The sequence below is a fragment of the Haemaphysalis longicornis genome, unplaced genomic scaffold (genome assembly GCF_048455015.1).
Source record: "Haemaphysalis longicornis isolate Haplotype H1 unplaced genomic scaffold, Haemaphysalis longicornis Haplotype H1 scaffold_9, whole genome shotgun sequence".
In the NCBI taxonomy this organism is placed as follows: domain Eukaryota; kingdom Metazoa; phylum Arthropoda; class Arachnida; order Ixodida; family Ixodidae; genus Haemaphysalis; species Haemaphysalis longicornis.
The window spans coordinates 134,830,026-134,847,123 of NW_027526460.1; the positions used below are offsets into that span (position 1 = coordinate 134,830,026).

Below are 17,098 nucleotides of genomic sequence, written 5' to 3' on the forward strand. Positions count from 1 at the left end.
GAAATCATCTCTAGTTTTATCGATAGCTTAATCAAAGACATTCCTCCCACACTACCTTCATATGTAAAGGATACAAACCATTTTCTGGCTGATATTATGGATCTAGTTATACCTTAAGGCAGCCTGCTAGTCACTCTCGACGTCGCCTCGCTATATACAAATATTCCACACTCGGACGGCATCCGATCTGTCATCCAGGCATACAATGATGCTGCCCAAGACAATTCAATTGATGGTGAAACTCTCGGCGTACTTCTAAAGCTCGTCTTGGAGCTGAACAACTTTGAGTTCGACAATAAGCACTACGTGCAAATCGACGGGACCTCGATGGGAACCAAAATAGGACCCAACTATGCTAACATTTTCATGGGCACATTGGAGTCGGAATTTCTAAGCAAGGCACAGCTTCACCCTCTTTTCTATCGAAGGTTCATTGACGATATTTTTCTCATTTGGTGCCATGGGGAAGAGAAACTTCTAACATTTATCACCGCTTTCAACAACGCCCACGAGAGCATTTCATTCTCCCACTCGTATTCCGCATCTACCATCAACTTTCTCGATGTATCAGTGAGGATATCGGACAACAAGCTTGTGACCTCAGTGTACAGGAAGCCAACGGACCGACACCAGTACTTGCATTTCAAAAGCAACCACGTCAAACACTGTAAACTCGGCATACCATACAGTCAGTCTCTGCGTTTCAGAAGGATATGCTCTGACCCAGCTGATTTTGCCTCTAACTGTCAACAACTAACTAATGACCTAACACGACAACAATACCCACCGTCTGTCATCAGTGATGCCATTAGGAAGTCTGAGAAACAGGACCGCCGCCACCTGATAACTAACTCAAAATCCAAATCTTTGAATACGACCCCCAACCTTATTCTAACATATGCCGCTTCGTCCTCCAGCGTAAACTGCATACTTAGAAAGCACCACAACATTCTACTTCAAAGCGAAAAGTTGCGAAGTGTTTTCCCTGAGCCTCCCCGCGTCGTGTACCGACGTGCGAGAAACATCAGGGATATTGTAACGTCATCTAAGGTCAACACCCCCAGCTTCACAGGCAGCGGACCCTGCAATAAGCCTAGTTGCAAACTATGCCCCATGATGACTAAAGCCTCTGTCGCCACCAGCACCACGTCTTCATTCTCTTTCCAGATAAGAGGAAACTTTGACTGTGACAGCGCAAACATTGTCTACCTTCTTGAATGCACCATATGCCACGCCCAGTACGTTGGTCAAACTGAGAATCCGTTTAGAATGAGAATCAACAACCACCGAGCACACATAAAGTCCCTACCACACCTTCCCCTATCTAAACATGTAAATAACCTAGGCCACCCTTTCCACGCATTCACAGCCACAGTGCTTCAGTCCAATTTCAAAACGCATTATGATCGTGAAGCCCGTGAATCGTACCTTATTTACAAGTTTAACACTGTCTTGAGCGGCATAAATGAAAACACAGGCCGATTGTCTTGCCTGCCCAATCAGGCACCGGAGAAGGCCGATGCAGCGAGCAACTGAGAAACTTTGTTCTGAAAGAGAAACGTTCTTAATTTTTTTTTAAAATTTGTGTACATATTGTACTTTGTACTGTGTCAGTGTATTGCTTGTGTGTAGTTGCCATGCCACATGTACATATATTTCACCATAGTACCCCTTGCTTTATAATTTTTTCTTTATTTGTATGATTATTATTTAGTGTCCTTTTGCACTGAACAATTGCTATCGGGTAGATAAAACCGCTTGTCTTTTCTGTGGTGATATTCTGTTTATAGTTTTTTCTGTGCGTCTGTATGCGGGTATGTAAAGAAATATGATCTTGCGTGAATACTCTTCAAAAACTTCATGTGGCACTGTATATCTCCTTTTTTCATTTATGTTCATTTATTTTCGGTATTTATGTGATCATGCTTAAATTAGCGTCACTTTGCATTGTATTGTCCTTGCATTGCATGACCTCGTGGACGCCTCGTGGCCGGCTGCCACGTTTTTCGCAAGAAAGCGTTTTCACGCCGCGATTTCACGCCATGTGAAACCACGTGTTTTCTTCGAACCTCTTTCATCCCCGCATGGTCGCTTGGTCTTTTCTTCGAACCTCTTTCATCCCCGCACCCCCCTCCCTCTGCGGTTTCCGCGTCCCTCCCGCTAATCCCAATCCCCCTCTTCCTTCCCTCGTTTTCTTTTTTCTTTTTGTTTATGTGTGTTAACGCTTGCACTAGGCATCGGTAATTACCTCTGGGCTTCCCACCCTTTTCTCCTCACCAGTCAATTTCCTCTGCTTCTTTGCATATTTCCTGTATTTTTGAAACTCTCACACCCTGCAGGTTGCCCTACCTGGCACCTGCCGCCAGAAACAGGTCAACAAACGAGCTAAAACGATCCCCTCCTTAGTTCTCACCTTCTTTCTTTCCCGTCGTGACTTCAGTACCTTGCAATGCCTTCCTTTTATCCTATAGCTTCGCCTGCCTGCATTAGGCCCCTTTCCCCCCTGTTCCCCGGCAGCACTCCAACAGCCCTCTATTCCCCCCCCCCTTTTTTTTTTCTCCACCTTGTGCGTTCTGCGGCTTTTTTGTGTCGCGTAGAGCCTACGTTTTTCTTGCCCCGCCCACAACTGAAATGTATTTAAACCCAACTGATCTGCACTATTTGTATCTTTGAAAAAGACCGGCCCCCGGTCGAAACGTTAGAATAATTGTTGTTATGTTTTTCAGTTTGACTTCTCTATCGTACAGCTAACCTCATAGCCAGGAACCTTTTCTCTTAACTATATATATATATATATATATATATATTGTAGTGCGAAAGACGAGCACGTGGCGCGCAGCCACCATGCGAGCACTGACGAACAACTGATTTGCTACGCGGCCACAACAGTCAGCATTGTCCTTGTGATTGGCGCATGCCCGCTCAAGGGGATTGACCACCTGGTTTGTACAGACGACGACGAGGCAACAAGGTCAGCCACCGCAGCGGCATCGTCATCGGCATGGAGCTCGTGAAGTGCTCGAGACATTCTGCCGGCTGGGCCACCGATCCGTTTGCCACTTCTGAGCGCCCCTCCTTCCTTCCGCTGTCAAGGCAATAAACCCGCCTTACAATATATATATATATATATATATATATATATATATATATATATATATATATATATATATATATATATATATATATATATATATATAATTGCACCATATTCTGTAGTTATTAACAATTCTAGCTTCAGTTGATGTTTGCTTTACGTATATACATTATTTAAATAAATAAGGTACGTGATATGTGATATGTAACTACAATTTCAACATAACCAGTAAGAATGTACTCAATAGCAAGTACCGAAAACTGTTTTTAATATTGATTTCCATTCTCATCCCACGTCTTTCTTCCGCCGTAAAACAAGAGTGGGGCTCCCAACACGTGAGTGAATGGGCCTTTTTCTGCAGTAGCGGCCGGTACATGCGAGCGCTGCCGGTATACATTCTCGACAGACGCCCCGGGCATTATAAACAAATAGCGCATTGTAAGCTGGCTGCTTAGAGAGCGTTCACTTTTTTTTCATTCGGTTTGTCTCATCGCAATAGGAAGGTCGCCTTTTCTGACGTGCGGGACGTGCCGACACCTTTTCATATATCGTGCCCCGGCCGCATCACACGTGTACAAAGGGAAACGGCGATATTGGATGACGTACGTTGAGAAACGGCTAGTCACAGTACGACTTCCGTCGAGACTGTACATTTGGTCAAAATTACGTGCACCTCAGCCTCACTGATCATCCACTGTCACAGAGAGGAATGGCTCGTGATTTTTTATGCAGCAGGATGGAAAGTTGGGCGAGTTGGTGTTGCGACATGGTGACTAAACAGCGCAGAAGACGAAACACAGAGAAGAGCAAAAACAGGACGAGCGCTGATCCTGTCAGCGCTCGTCCTGTTTTTGCTCTTCTCTGTGTTTCGTCTTCTGCGCTGTTTAGTCACCATGTGATTTTTTATATACGATGCTTTGTTGTATTTGGAGCACAGCAGACGCGCTGCAGAAAGGTACGTTTTTACCGAAATGATCGCAGATGTGTTTTTTTAACTCGAAAGTGTTTTATTCCCGGATACACGAAGATTTTGCTGACGTCATATTCGTCACGGAAGTGATGCCAGTACAACGAAGCAAGCGGCCTGTAAAGGGTGCACCCTTGCACACAGGGTCTTCTTGCGGGGAAGCAACCTTCAGTACTAACGAGTACTATGGGTTAGAGGAACCATAGAGGGGGAAAATACATGGTTAGGAGTGGTGTATCTGTGGACCGGAAGTAGGGCTAGGGAGGAAAATGAGGAAATAGTAAACTGTTTGAGAAGAGATATAAACGAGTTCAAAGATTGGGGTGAAATAATCTTAGTTGGAGATATGAATGCCAACATAGGATGTTTGGATGGACACACAGACCACAACGGTTCTCTAGTGATAGATCTATGTCAGGAAAATAGGCTTGTAATAGTAAACATGGAAAGCAAGTGTGACGGACAAATAACGTGGGAAAGCGGTAGCAGACAGTCCAGCATAGACTATAATTTATATCCGAGACAGCGTACGAAAGGTTGCGGGAAATGAGGATAGATTAAAATGGAACAGACAGCTTAGGAAGCGACCCCAAGCGGCTTACCTTGCACTTTGGAGGCGCAACCTGGACAAATTGAGAAATAGGTACAATCGGAGGAACTAATTTGAACAATGAGCAGTTAAAGATTGTTGTTGATAGAATGGAAGATGAAATCAATAAATACCCAGACAAAAATTGGGATTACGACGAAATGATTGCGTTCATAAACTTAAATGAAGCAAAGCAACGAATCCGATAGAAAGGAAAGAGTAAGAGAAAGCCGAGAAGCTGGTGGAATAAGGAAATAAAAGAGGCTATTAACCAGGGAAGAAAGGCGTCGACAGAACATAGAGAAGCAAAAAGAACTGGTATGGAACCGGACGTAGAGGAAGAAAAACGGGGTATCTACCGGGGGAAAAAACTAGAAGTGCAGAAAATGGTGCAAGAAAGATCAAGCAGAAAAGCGAACAATGGATGGCAGAAATACCGAAGAAGGACAAAAGCGCATCCAAGAAGTTTTGGAACCATGTAAAATTACTAAGCTCAAAAAACGATATCCATCAAAAATTCTTGGTTGATGAGGAGGGGGAACATTTAGAATGAGAGCACGCGCTGGCGCATATTGCCGCGAACCATACATTGGGTTTGTTTATTTGTGTTTTTCTTTAACCGCCCGGCTGCGCCGGTCTGTGTTATCTCTGCGCCAAGGGAAGCGCGTGTTCCATTCTTTCTTTCCTTCTGTGCCGCATGTGTTATCTGTTGTGATAGGGAGGGCATTCCGATCTAATGTGAACAGCCCAGAATAATCTTCTTGCATCTACTATGTTCTCGATGTGAATCGACGTTTCGAGAACCACACGCGCCGAAAGATAAAAAGCCTGCAGTGCGGACGCCGGGGCATTCGATTCTGCGACGCTCGCCGACGCACGTACGTCACTTTGTTGACCGCTGCTTCGCCGCCTCTGTATTCTTTTCAGTTGTTAGGGGAGCACAAGTTCGCTCCAATAAACTTGTTTCTTTTCTAAACAACTGCGTCGTCCTTGGCTTCGTGACAATACTCATCAAGTGATTAGTGAGAAGTTTAGGGCAATAGTGGTAGGGAAGCCTGCACCGATAACATCAGCGCCACAGAAGACTGCGGAAAGGGAAATAAGTTTGAACAACCTTGATTGGAAATAAGCAGAGCAAAAGGTTTCCCCCCAGACAGCAGTGGGCCCCGAAGGAATACCAATGCAACTGATAAACCTGCTTGGACCTAAAAGTAAGGAATCGTTTATGAGGGTAATAAATAAGGTGATACAAACCAAACAAATACCGGAGGACTGGCTAGAAAGTAAGATGAATTTAATATACGAAAGCAGAGGCAACAGACCCAGTATTGATTCATACAGACCACTCACAGTAACGTCAGTGGTGTGTAGATTCGTAATGCAGGCGATAAAATGAGAAATTCCAGCATGGATGGAAGAAAATGAAATACTTGGGGAACTGCAGAATGGATTTAGACAAGACAGGCGATTGGGTTATAATTGGTTCGTGATAACGCAATGCCTTGAAATTGCGAAAGCGCAGAATAGACCATTATGGATTACGTACTTGGACATTAAAGGGGCATATTACAATGTAAACAGAGAACGGCTGTGGAGGATGCTGAAACTCCATGGATTAGATGACGAGTTACTACAGTTCCTTAAAGGAGCCGCGAAGAGAAAACAAAAGTTTGTTTTGTTCGAAAGATTAGGTGTTTCATAGTACCCTAAGTGCTTTCCCGGAAGCAAATGATGCTTTATTCACTGAGAAATAAGGCAATTTAAGCCAAAATTTTAAATCTCCCGCTAAATTGCACATTTCGTGACGTGAACAATGGCGTCATACGAGCCGGTCCATGAAACAGATAATTTTCTAGTATGTCGACTTCATATAGCACCCACACGCAGGAATCAAACAGGAACCGGAACTCGTGCCGAAACCGAGACGGCGGCCATTTTAAAAATACTAGTAAAACCTAGTGCACCTGCAGCCCTAGTCATGGAATCTTCTGATCCGGAGAACAAAACTCTCGCCGAGAAGCTCGGGCTTGCATCTAACAACCTCACACCACTTGAACGCTCAATGCTTCTAAGTGCACGAGCGGCAGGAGTTGTGGGATACGCGGATGGACCGGAAAGCGACCATTCCGCGATAGCCACAACAGCTGCCTCGGCACCGCTGCCTCGTCAGCCCCGTCGCGACGGACGAATACAGAATTATGTGCCGTATTTTTATTACGGTTAATAATAGTTCGATTTAGCAGTATCGCTTATGCCAGTTGGCCGGTGTCGTGTATGGAAAGCCGTTCGCGCGAGCTCCCTGCTTCGACCAGAAAGATACGAGCGTCAATGCGCGGTGTGTACGGCATTTTTTCCCCCCAAGGTCAGAGCGCTTTGACGGCGATTTGACAAAGTCGGCGACGAGCGCCAGCATGTCCCAGGAGTGAGCTAACGTAAGGCTCCCTGCCGTAATCACTTCCTCGGAAATGACGCGAGCACGATCGTACTTCCTTTAGCTCTCTTTCTCTTCCGTTTGCAACGTTCACAAAACGTAGCCACTTGCTTCGCCGAGGTTCGTTGTTGGGCAGCACATGAAAGGAGATCTCACCGGCGGAGATGTCGCAATCCCTCGACGATTTGCCCGTACTACATGGGCATTTCAAAACGTAGCAACGAAATTTCGTTGTAAAGTACTCGAACAAAGTTTTCAGTGGTTGTAAACTGGAAGCGAGCTCCTAACAATAGCACCAAGCCAACACCATTCAGAAACTGCGACGACTGTCACTATCTCATCGCTGCTTGCTGTTCCTTACTCCCCTCGTTTCTATTTTTACCTTTGCTGGTTGGCGATATGACGGCCAACCTCCTGTGAAGGGATTACGATACCAAGCAAGGTCGCGGCTGTGCGTGCTGGGACGGTTCGTTGGCCCCGAAGAGCCTCGAAGCCGAAAATTCGTCTGGGCGACGGTGGCGACGGCGAGATGTCGAGTTCGGCAGGCGGTAGTTTCGTACGCATTGGCGTACACGCTTGTGTGTTTATTCGGAACTTCAACCGTTTACTCCACCGTTCTTAGTGTCATAAAAGGAATGTGCAGTATGTTTAACGGGCATATAGCTCACTATGCAAACTGGTAAGCCCTGCCTAACTTGCGTTTGCTTTTGCCGGCCTCCGCCAATCACAGAGCATTCTCGTGTGACATCATAGGTTCTGTTGCGGGAAATGAGCTGGTGGGTCGCATGGTCATTCCCCTTTTTCCTAATTATGTAGCTTATTTGAGCGAAGTTTGTGTTAAAGGTGGTGTCAGTATGGTTCTAACGAGGCAATCTTTCGAATGAACCAAACTTGTGTTTTCTCTTCATGGCTCCTTTAAAGCATTCTATAAAGACAATAGAGTGCACCTTACATGGAAAGGACAGAAATGCGCCCAGCAGGTCAACACCCATCGGAGACTGAAACAGGGATGCCCTTTGAGCCCAATACTATTAATGCTTTACATGGCAGGGTTAGAAAAGAAATTGGAAGAAAGTCAAGTAGGGTCCAGCCTAACCCATATGCTGCAAGGCGAAGTGATACAACAGCGTATTTCGGGAATGTTATACGCAGACGACATTGTTCTTTTAGCTGATAACCAGACCGATATACAACGGGTAATAAATATTAGCGGTCAGGAGGCCACCCATCCAGATTGAATTGATTGATTGTAGGGTTTAACGCGCCGACGCAACGCAGGCGATGAGGCGCGCCGTAGTGGAGGGCTCCGGATTAATTTTGACCACCTGGGGATCTTTATCGTGCGCCGAAATCTCGTACACACGGGCGTTTTTGCTTTTCGCCTCCATCAGAAAAGCGGCCGCCGCGGCCGGGAATCGAACCCGCGACCTCGTGCTCAGCAACCCATCCAGCAAAGCGAATTACCCAGAGTGAAGGAATGTAGCTATTTTGGAGTGTGGAACTGTGGATAAACGAAGGAATAACTACTTAACTCACGAGGAGCAACTTAAGTGTAAGGGAAAGCGAAACGCAACTTTATTGAAGCCTATATCTCTGTGGGGGCATAACAAATATGAAGTAGTGAGAGGAATGTGGAAAGGAGTAATGGTTCCGTGTCTCAGATTTGCGAATGCTGTACTCTGCTTAAAATCAGACGTTCTATCAGGCCTTGAAGTGAACAAGAGAACTGTAGGCCGTTTGGCCTTAGGCGCGCATGGAAAAACAACTAACGAAGCACTACAGGGAGATATGGGCTGGGCGTCGTTTGAAGTTAAGAGAAGCACAGAGTAAAATATGTTTTGAAATGAGGTTGAGAGCGATGGATCAACGAAGGTGGGCAGCTAAGGTTTTTAGGTACCTATACTTGAAAAGGGTGGACACGCAGTGGTTAAGCAAGACTAGAAAGCTAACAATGTAATACGGAAAGAACAGTGGAGAATCCAAAACAGCCATGGTAACCAAAAAAGAGGCAAGGCAGATTGAAACGAATAAATGGAGAGAAAAAATGGAAGCTAAAACGTCGTTAGAGATGTACAGAGCTGAGAAATCGAACATCAGAAAGTAAAATTTCTACGATAATTCCCAGGGCAGTGTTTGGCTTTTTGAGGCTAGAGCAGGTTGCTTGCGAACTAAGACTTTTGTGGGGTAGTTTTCACAAAATGGTGTGGTATGCATGGTCTGCGGAAAAGAAACAGGAACTATGCGGCACATAGTATTAGGATGTGTGGGTATCCATCCAAATCTACATGAGAGAAATATTCGGCTTCCAGAAGTCCTAGGATTTAAGGGTAGCACAGAGGAAGTGAACTTCAAGGCTGTAGAGGCAGAGGCGACGAAAAGAAGATAAGAATGCTGGTGGACGAAAAGCAGAGAGGGGAATATTGCCTAGGACAGTTACCACCTGTAACAAAAAAAAAAAGCATTTTGTACCAAGTAAGCTTTTTGTGCCAGCCCCAAGCAGCGCTAGTATTAAACCAAGAGTATAAAACATGGGTACATTAGTCCTTTTGGTAAGATGATGTCATCACCCCGCCACAAAGAGGAACCAATAGCAATCATCATCATCAGTACGTTATACTTCGAGTTGTTTGTTTCCGGGTTTTATATTTTAACACTAAAGTGTTTTATGCCGCGATACCTCAAGTTTTCACTGACGCCATATCCGCCACGGATAATGACGCCATTACACCTTTGCCGAAGCGATCCGCCAGCAGGACGTCGCTCGCCAAGCACACCCACAAAACAGCCGCCGACCCGCAAACCATGCTCAGTTTCAGATTTCGCTGCTTATCTCACTTTCGTGTTTCACTGATTCCTATGACAGAGAAATCAACCCCAATTTTTTAAATTTAATTTCTATGAAAACGACACTCACTTCTCGCCCTTGACGGCTCTCGTCTTAAAGCAGAACCGGACTGTGTGCCTGTGGCGTAGCCAGAAATATTTTTCCCGGGTACGTGTTACACGCCGCCGGTAAAACACTAAATGAAAGGTTACGGATATCAGCTGCAAGGTAACACTATTCTAAAACTCTTATTTTCGTTTTATTATCCTATTTCTGTTTTTTTTAATTTTAATGTGTGGATGCAGTGGGTAAATAGCCCGGTGAAAAAAAAAGACTGAAAAGGAGGGGAGAATGCACCACTCAGAACATTTCGGGGTGTGCTTTGTCACCGAAACATCCTCCTAGCGCCATAAAACTCCGGCTCCCATACCACGCCATCCGTTGGGTCAGCGCGTTCAAGCTGACCCGAAAGCCAGCTGGGCCGGGCCGCCGGAAGCGTTTATGGGCGGGCCCGGGACGGGCTCGGGCTCAAAGCCGTGGGCGGGCCCGGACTCGGGCTTTAATTCGTGAGCCTCGCCGTATTACCACCGACGTAAAGTGTAACAAAGCGCATTAAAATGAATGTTCCGAGTTTGTTTCCACCTGCTTCTTGATGGTAATTGTCCGCTATGTTGTAAAAGCGTGTTTTGCTAGGCCTGATACAGTCGTGACGTTTGATGTACTTCATCAACATTTTATATTCTGGGGTATAACATACGAAAGATACGATTACAAGGAATGCCGTAACGGGGAATGGATTAATTCATACAACCTGGAGCTCTACAACTGTAAATGTACACGTCTTTTGCATGTCGCGCCCATATCGAAACGTGGCTGCCGTGGCCAGGAATCGAACTCGCGTGCCGGAGAAACAGCACCGCTGAGCCACCACTACAGGTTAAACATTTCAACGCACGTACATACGCGTAGATTTAAATGCGGCACCAAAAGTTGCAGCCTACCAACCTGTGACAGAGACAACCACGTGACGTTGCCAATAATCTCCAGGTGTCTCCAGCAGCTGATGTAAGAATACGAGTCATTACGCCGATGTGATGTAAACTGCAGAGGTGGTGCAATCTAAAGTACGTTTCTAAATCTAAAGCAATCAAAAAAGTAAAAGCAATCTAAAGTAAAGTAAAGTGCATAAATTCTTGCATTTCAGCCCATGACGTGCTGTACAGACTGGGCGATCCATCTGATCGCCCGCTACGAAGAGTTTCAACCGAACGTAAAAATGGCTGCGGCCTAGCTCAGCCAACACTGGCTATGCAAAGCGAAAGCTTGGGTCAGCCTGGTGAAGTCCTGGTTTCACTTGTTTAGCCTTTGATTTAGCTGTAATTATTCCACTATTAGTCCAAAGCCGCCATTTTTCTGCGGTTGTGGTCTCGCTTCCGGCGTTCTCCGAGCCGAACGGCTCGCTCATTCTCAGCCTCCGACGCTATTGCGGGCGCCTGGCATTAATTCTCCAGTGAAGCAGCTCGCCCGGCGGTTTTTATTTATTTATTTATTTATTTATTTATTTATTTACACTGTCAACCCTCACTTGAGGGTCATTACAGAGGGGGAAGCAAACGATACGGAACGCAAATACAGAAATTGACGCTTTCAGCAACTTAGAACGAAAACACAATCACATATTCATTGCTGTGCGAAGTAAACAGGGGCACATTTCAATTTCTGAAAGTTAGGACTTTCAACAATATACAGTGGCAATTCGTTCCATGCTTCTATAACATCAGGGAAAAACAAATTACGAAAGACGTCCGTGCGAGCACCGAAAGAGCGAACTGCCGCGTCATAGTTTAGTCGGCTGCTGAGATTATTCTGCAGGTGCACGACCTTGTATTATCTGGAAAAATAATTTTGAGCGTTGCTTTTGTTTTCTAGTTTCCAAAGATTCCAAATCGCTTAGTTTTAGCATCTCTTTAACTGAATCCGTCCTTTTATAGATCGAATCGCGCGGAAAGTCTCTGAATTCGTTCCAGTTTAACTATAAGTCCCTTTGATCGGGGCTCCAGGCAGCACAAGCGTATTCTAAACGGGGCGCACAAAAGTTTTATATGGAAGCAGCTTGACGTCTTTCGTAGCCTTCGGTAACTTAGCACGCAAGAAGCGCAGTTTTTTGTAAGAGGCATAACATACTTCCTCAACGTGTGCACGCCATTTCAGGTCATTCGTAATATGCACTCCCAAAAATTCAAATACGCACACCTGCGGCAAGTACTTTGGTCCAATGGCGTAGGAAAATCTTATAACGTTTTTCTTATTAGTTATATGCGTATATGTCGTCTTAGAATCATTTTCCTTTCCCATTTATCGCGCCATGTTTGATAATTCTGAAGGCAATCATTATTACATTTTCGTCATTCGTAAACATCACTGGTGCATACATTAAACAATCGTCGGGTGGTCAGAAAAAAATTCACGCATCTCCACGAAGTGAATTATGACGAGTGGGCGAAGCACTGGGGATCGTTCTTACCGTGAATCATCCGTGGCATTGCCCACTCGCGCATGTAAATGAGTGACAACGCGTGTGTACAGTATATACAATTCCAATCCAATGCTCCTCGCGCATGCGCAACACTGTGTACACGGACGCCAAGCCCCGGGCAAAAGGTGCTTCGCCCCTAATATCCGACGGGTGGTCAGGCGCCGCTTTCCGCCAACGGCTCAAAACCTCCAACTCCCGTGCACTGCTCAGAGATGAGAGGACGGCTCGGCACCGCTCTCATCCATAGCCAAGCTCGGGTGTACGTGGCGAGTCACGTGGACCGACGGCGAACCAGCTGCGGCGAGCGCATGCGCCAAGCCTGCACTGCCGGCGGCGCCAGGCGGCTAGCGAACGCCGATGACGGCAGACCTCGGCCCGGCGAGGCAAGTGCGGCGCAGCTGCGGTTAAATAAATGTCATTTCGTCCGCGACGGCGAAACCGCTGGATGAGATTGGTAAAGCTTTGCTTTAATAAACAAATTTCTTTCAGCGTCTAGAAGCTCGGGCCTGGCCACGCGCACGCGGGCCCTCCCTAGGCTTAAAAGTAAATGACCGGGCCGGGGCCAGACCGGGCTTGAGACGACGGGCCCAAGCCAGGCTCACTTATGGAGTCACGATGAAAAACAGCGCAAGAAATACAGGGACAAAAGAAGAGCGGACGAAAGCACAGCGCTGTGCGTCGTCCGCCTTTTGTCTCTGTGTTTCTTGCGCTGTTTTTCACCATGAATTTGAATCTGAACCAGCTAGCCCAACTTGCCATTCTAGTCCTACTTCACTTATGGACGTTAGGGGCCGGGTTAGATGTTACAGGCCCGGGTCGGGCTCCCGCTTCACAAAGCGGGCTTGGGCCGTGCCCGGGCAGTTCTCTAGCGCGTTCCGATACGGTGGTTTGAGTGGAAGCCGATAGGTGGAGCTACGGGATTTTCGCTCACGGTTAACGCCGCCGACAACGATGCCTTTTTGAGACACGATGCCCTTAACGCTACGTGTTAAAATTGCTGCTTCTTTTCAGCACACTCTCAGCACGCAGGCTGCTTAACGTCGACGAATCTTTCGCACGTGCACCTTCAAAGGGCCCGGGCTGTGAAGAGACCACACAAGTTTGGTTCATTCAAAAGATTGCTTCGTTAGAATCACGCTGACACCACTTTTAATGTAAACGTCGCTCAAATAGGCTACATAATTAGGAAAAACGGTAATGGTCGGGCGACCCACTAGCTCATTTCCCGCAACAGAACCTTTGATGTCAAACCATCCAGCTCTGCGATTGGCGGAGGCCGGCAAAAGCAAACGCAAATTAGGCAGAGCTCATAAGCTTGCCGAACGAGTTATTTGCGCTTAAATTTAGGCCACATTCTTTTTAAAGCTGTAAGGATGGGGGGACAAACAATGGAAGTTACGAAAGCACACGTAAATACAGACGTACCGATGCGTACTGCTGTTGGAACTGCGCACACTATGCTCGGCTTAGCTACTGTAGCTTAGCTGCACAGGACTGCGGGGCTTTGGGGTTGTCTCAGACGAAAACGGCCCACTGACGCAAGCAACAGTGTCTTAGGTGACCAATTTTTCGAGCGAGCACTATGTTTCTCGAAACGATCATTTTCTCCCTGAACAAAAACAAGCCAGGTTTAAATACTGTCAAAAACAAACCGAAGGGACACGGCGGCTTGCCGCGGTATGGTGGCGCCATCTGGGTTCACTAATGGTAAACAAGGTTTGCAATCGACTGCAGAGCGATGGGTTCCTGGGATGCCATTGCAGACCACGAAAACACAAGATTTTGCCGGAAAATCACAATTTCAACTTGATTAATTTCCCAGTCAATAAAACATCGTTTGCATCCGGACAAGCGCTGGGGGCACTATAAAACACGAAATCTTTCAAGTAAAACAAACTTGCATTTTGTCGCCATGGCCCCTTTAAACTTCCTACTTCAGGCAACATATTCATTCTTTCTCCTGTTTCGTTTTTAGTGTTAGGGAAGATAATGTATTTCCCGCAAGAATGACAGGCTGCAGCCACGCTAAAAGCCCGCGTGCCTGGCCAATCCCCCTTCGGTACGTGAGGGTCATTACTGAGAGGCAGCCAAGTCAAGCCGAAGAATTTTGCTGACTAGCCCTAGCTTCGGAATCGCTGCCTGCTAACCGGTCCCTCTCTCTCAAGCCTTGCTTAGAGTCCTGACATGGCGCCAATCACTGGAAACCTGAAACCGACTGGCACGCAGGTGCAACCAGGGGTCAAGCACGACAACGGAGGCAGCCAGGGAAAAACGAACCTTATCATCAACTACCTGCCGCAGTGCTTAACTAACGATGAGTTCTGCAGCATTTTCGCCTCCATCGGCCCCATAAGGTCCTGGAAAATCGTTCGCCAGAAGGGGACCGGCCGAAGCTACGGCTTCGGCTTCATCGACTACCAGGACTCCGGGGACGCGGCGCGCGCCATCGAATCGCTCAACGGCTTGCAGGTGATGAACAAGAGAATCAAGGTGTCATACGCGAGGCCTGGTGGAGAGGCCATCAAAGGGGCCAAGCTGTACGTTCGCGGAGTTCCCAAGGACTACCCGCCTCAGCAGGTAGAAAGGGTGTTTGCCCGCTTTGGGCAGATCATACAACTTCGCATCATCAAGGACAGATCCGATTCCCCCACTGGCGTGGCCTTTGTCCTCTACGACTTTCGTGAGAACGCCGAAGCCGCGATCAGGGCGCTGACCGGAACTTTGCTACCGGGGGCTACCCAGCCGCTGCTGGTTAAGTACGCGCTGCCTTACTGGGGCAAGAGACAGACGCCTGCTGGAGGCCTCGGAGCACCACGTCAACCCGTCAGCGCTCCCCGTGGTGCCACTAGCGGGGGATTTAACCATCCACACTATGGCTGCGACCGGCACAAACCTCCAGGAGCTTGCTCCCACCTCTGCACCGCCGACGTGACTCCTGCGACGGCAGACAACGGCGGCCAGGTGCTCTTCGTTTACAACCTGGGGGCCGACACAAACGAAAGCTCGCTCTGGAGGTCCTTTGCTAGCTATGGAAATGTAATCAATGTGACCGTCATCCGCGACGCAGCCACTGGCCTGCCCACGGGGTACGGCTTCGTTACGATGGCCACTTACCAGCACTGCTTGTCAGCCATACAAGCCCTGAACGGCTGCCGCTACACTTGAGGACCCCTCAAAGGCTCTCTCAAACAGCGCGAGTTTTATTCCTTTCTACCAGAATGAATAAAACTTGTGCAGTTTTATGTCCTTTCTTTCTGTTCAGCGTTCGGAAGAAGCTGTAAGGGCCCAGCGTGCCGAACTGGCATTGATGCTTGAAAGATCGTGTGGTAAGGGGTTCACATCCTAAATAAAGGTGTTACTCGGCGTCCCACCGTTGTTGGAGTCCTAGCAATACTAGCAGTCCAAATTTGGCACTGTGGGTATACCTTATATTGACCCGACCTTCGAATCATCACCTTTGCCTGAAGTGACTGCCTTAGCTATACCGTTTCGAGCGCTAAATTTGTGACTGATATACGCTTGTCCACACTGCGGTTGTACTGCCCATAGAAAACTATCAGTTACACACTGAAAGTCGTCACCTGTGCGCTAACCATAAAAGGTTGGAAGCATCTAGGTAAGTCAACAATAGTAGAGGTGAGAGAAAAATGCAGACTTTGAAGACTGCAAAGATAAGGCTCACATCCCCGTCTCCTGCATATCCGCTTACACATGCTTACATTGTAGCTGTGCATGTGACATTTAGTTTGTGTTGTTTCATGCATCAATCTGTAAATCTACATCGGACGAGCTTGTTACTTTTTGAGCTGAGCGTTTGATTTCATTGCTGAATTGTTTGCACCACTAAACAGTTCAAATTTATTGTGGCACACGAGGGGAAATAATGCGGTATAGCCAGTGGCGGCGGCACTTGTCTTCACGTTTTCGCTATTTTATACCTTATTTAAAAAAAAGCTACGCGTAAAGGTGGTATATTTGTGTTCTAGGTAAGCTAATCTATCGATTCAGAGCAACCTGTATTTTGACTTCAGTGTCCTTTAAGCCTTTTTACATGCTTTGAAGACAAAAGCCTTGCGTACTACTGAAACGGTTACATTTTATATAAACGTCCAAGCGTCGACACAGCGGCCATGCTGTTTTACCGTGCTAATCCATCTTAATACACTTTTTTCCATCATAATCCACTTTAGTTCACCTTAATCCACCAATATACATCCTAAACCACATTCGCATCACCTAATTTAGCGTAATTCCAACTTATTGTATTTTATTTATAGTAAGGCCTCTTAATCCACCCTAATCCTCCTTAAAGGGGTACTGACACCGATTTTCGGTGCTAATATTTTTACAGAGTTCACTTCCTCTACTCATCAGAATACCCTGATTGAAATATGAGCAGCCTGTGACGCATAGAGCATAGTTGACTTTGATGTCATCTATCGTGCCGACGGAACAGCGCGGAGCGGCGCGCACCAAGTGAACATCGGCGTGACATCACTCAGTGGTAGCAAAAAGAAGTGACGAAGCCGTGTGCCTCCGACGCCCGTCAGAAACTCGTGACGTCACTTCACAGGCGAGGCCCGGCGAGCGGCGCTTGTACGTAGCCAGAGCTAGAGTGCCTCGAGCGCGCGCCCCCGCTTAGAGTGGTGTCAGCTTT

The 17,098-nt window shown here is 46.9% G+C and overlaps 1 pseudogene; it reads left to right on the plus strand.

The window, feature by feature from the left end:
• Positions 1 to 14,625: 14,625 nt before the first annotated feature.
• Positions 14,626 to 15,606, plus strand: LOC144153448 (ELAV-like protein 1-B pseudogene; annotated as a pseudogene).
• The last annotated feature ends 1,492 nt before the right edge of the window (positions 15,607 to 17,098 follow it).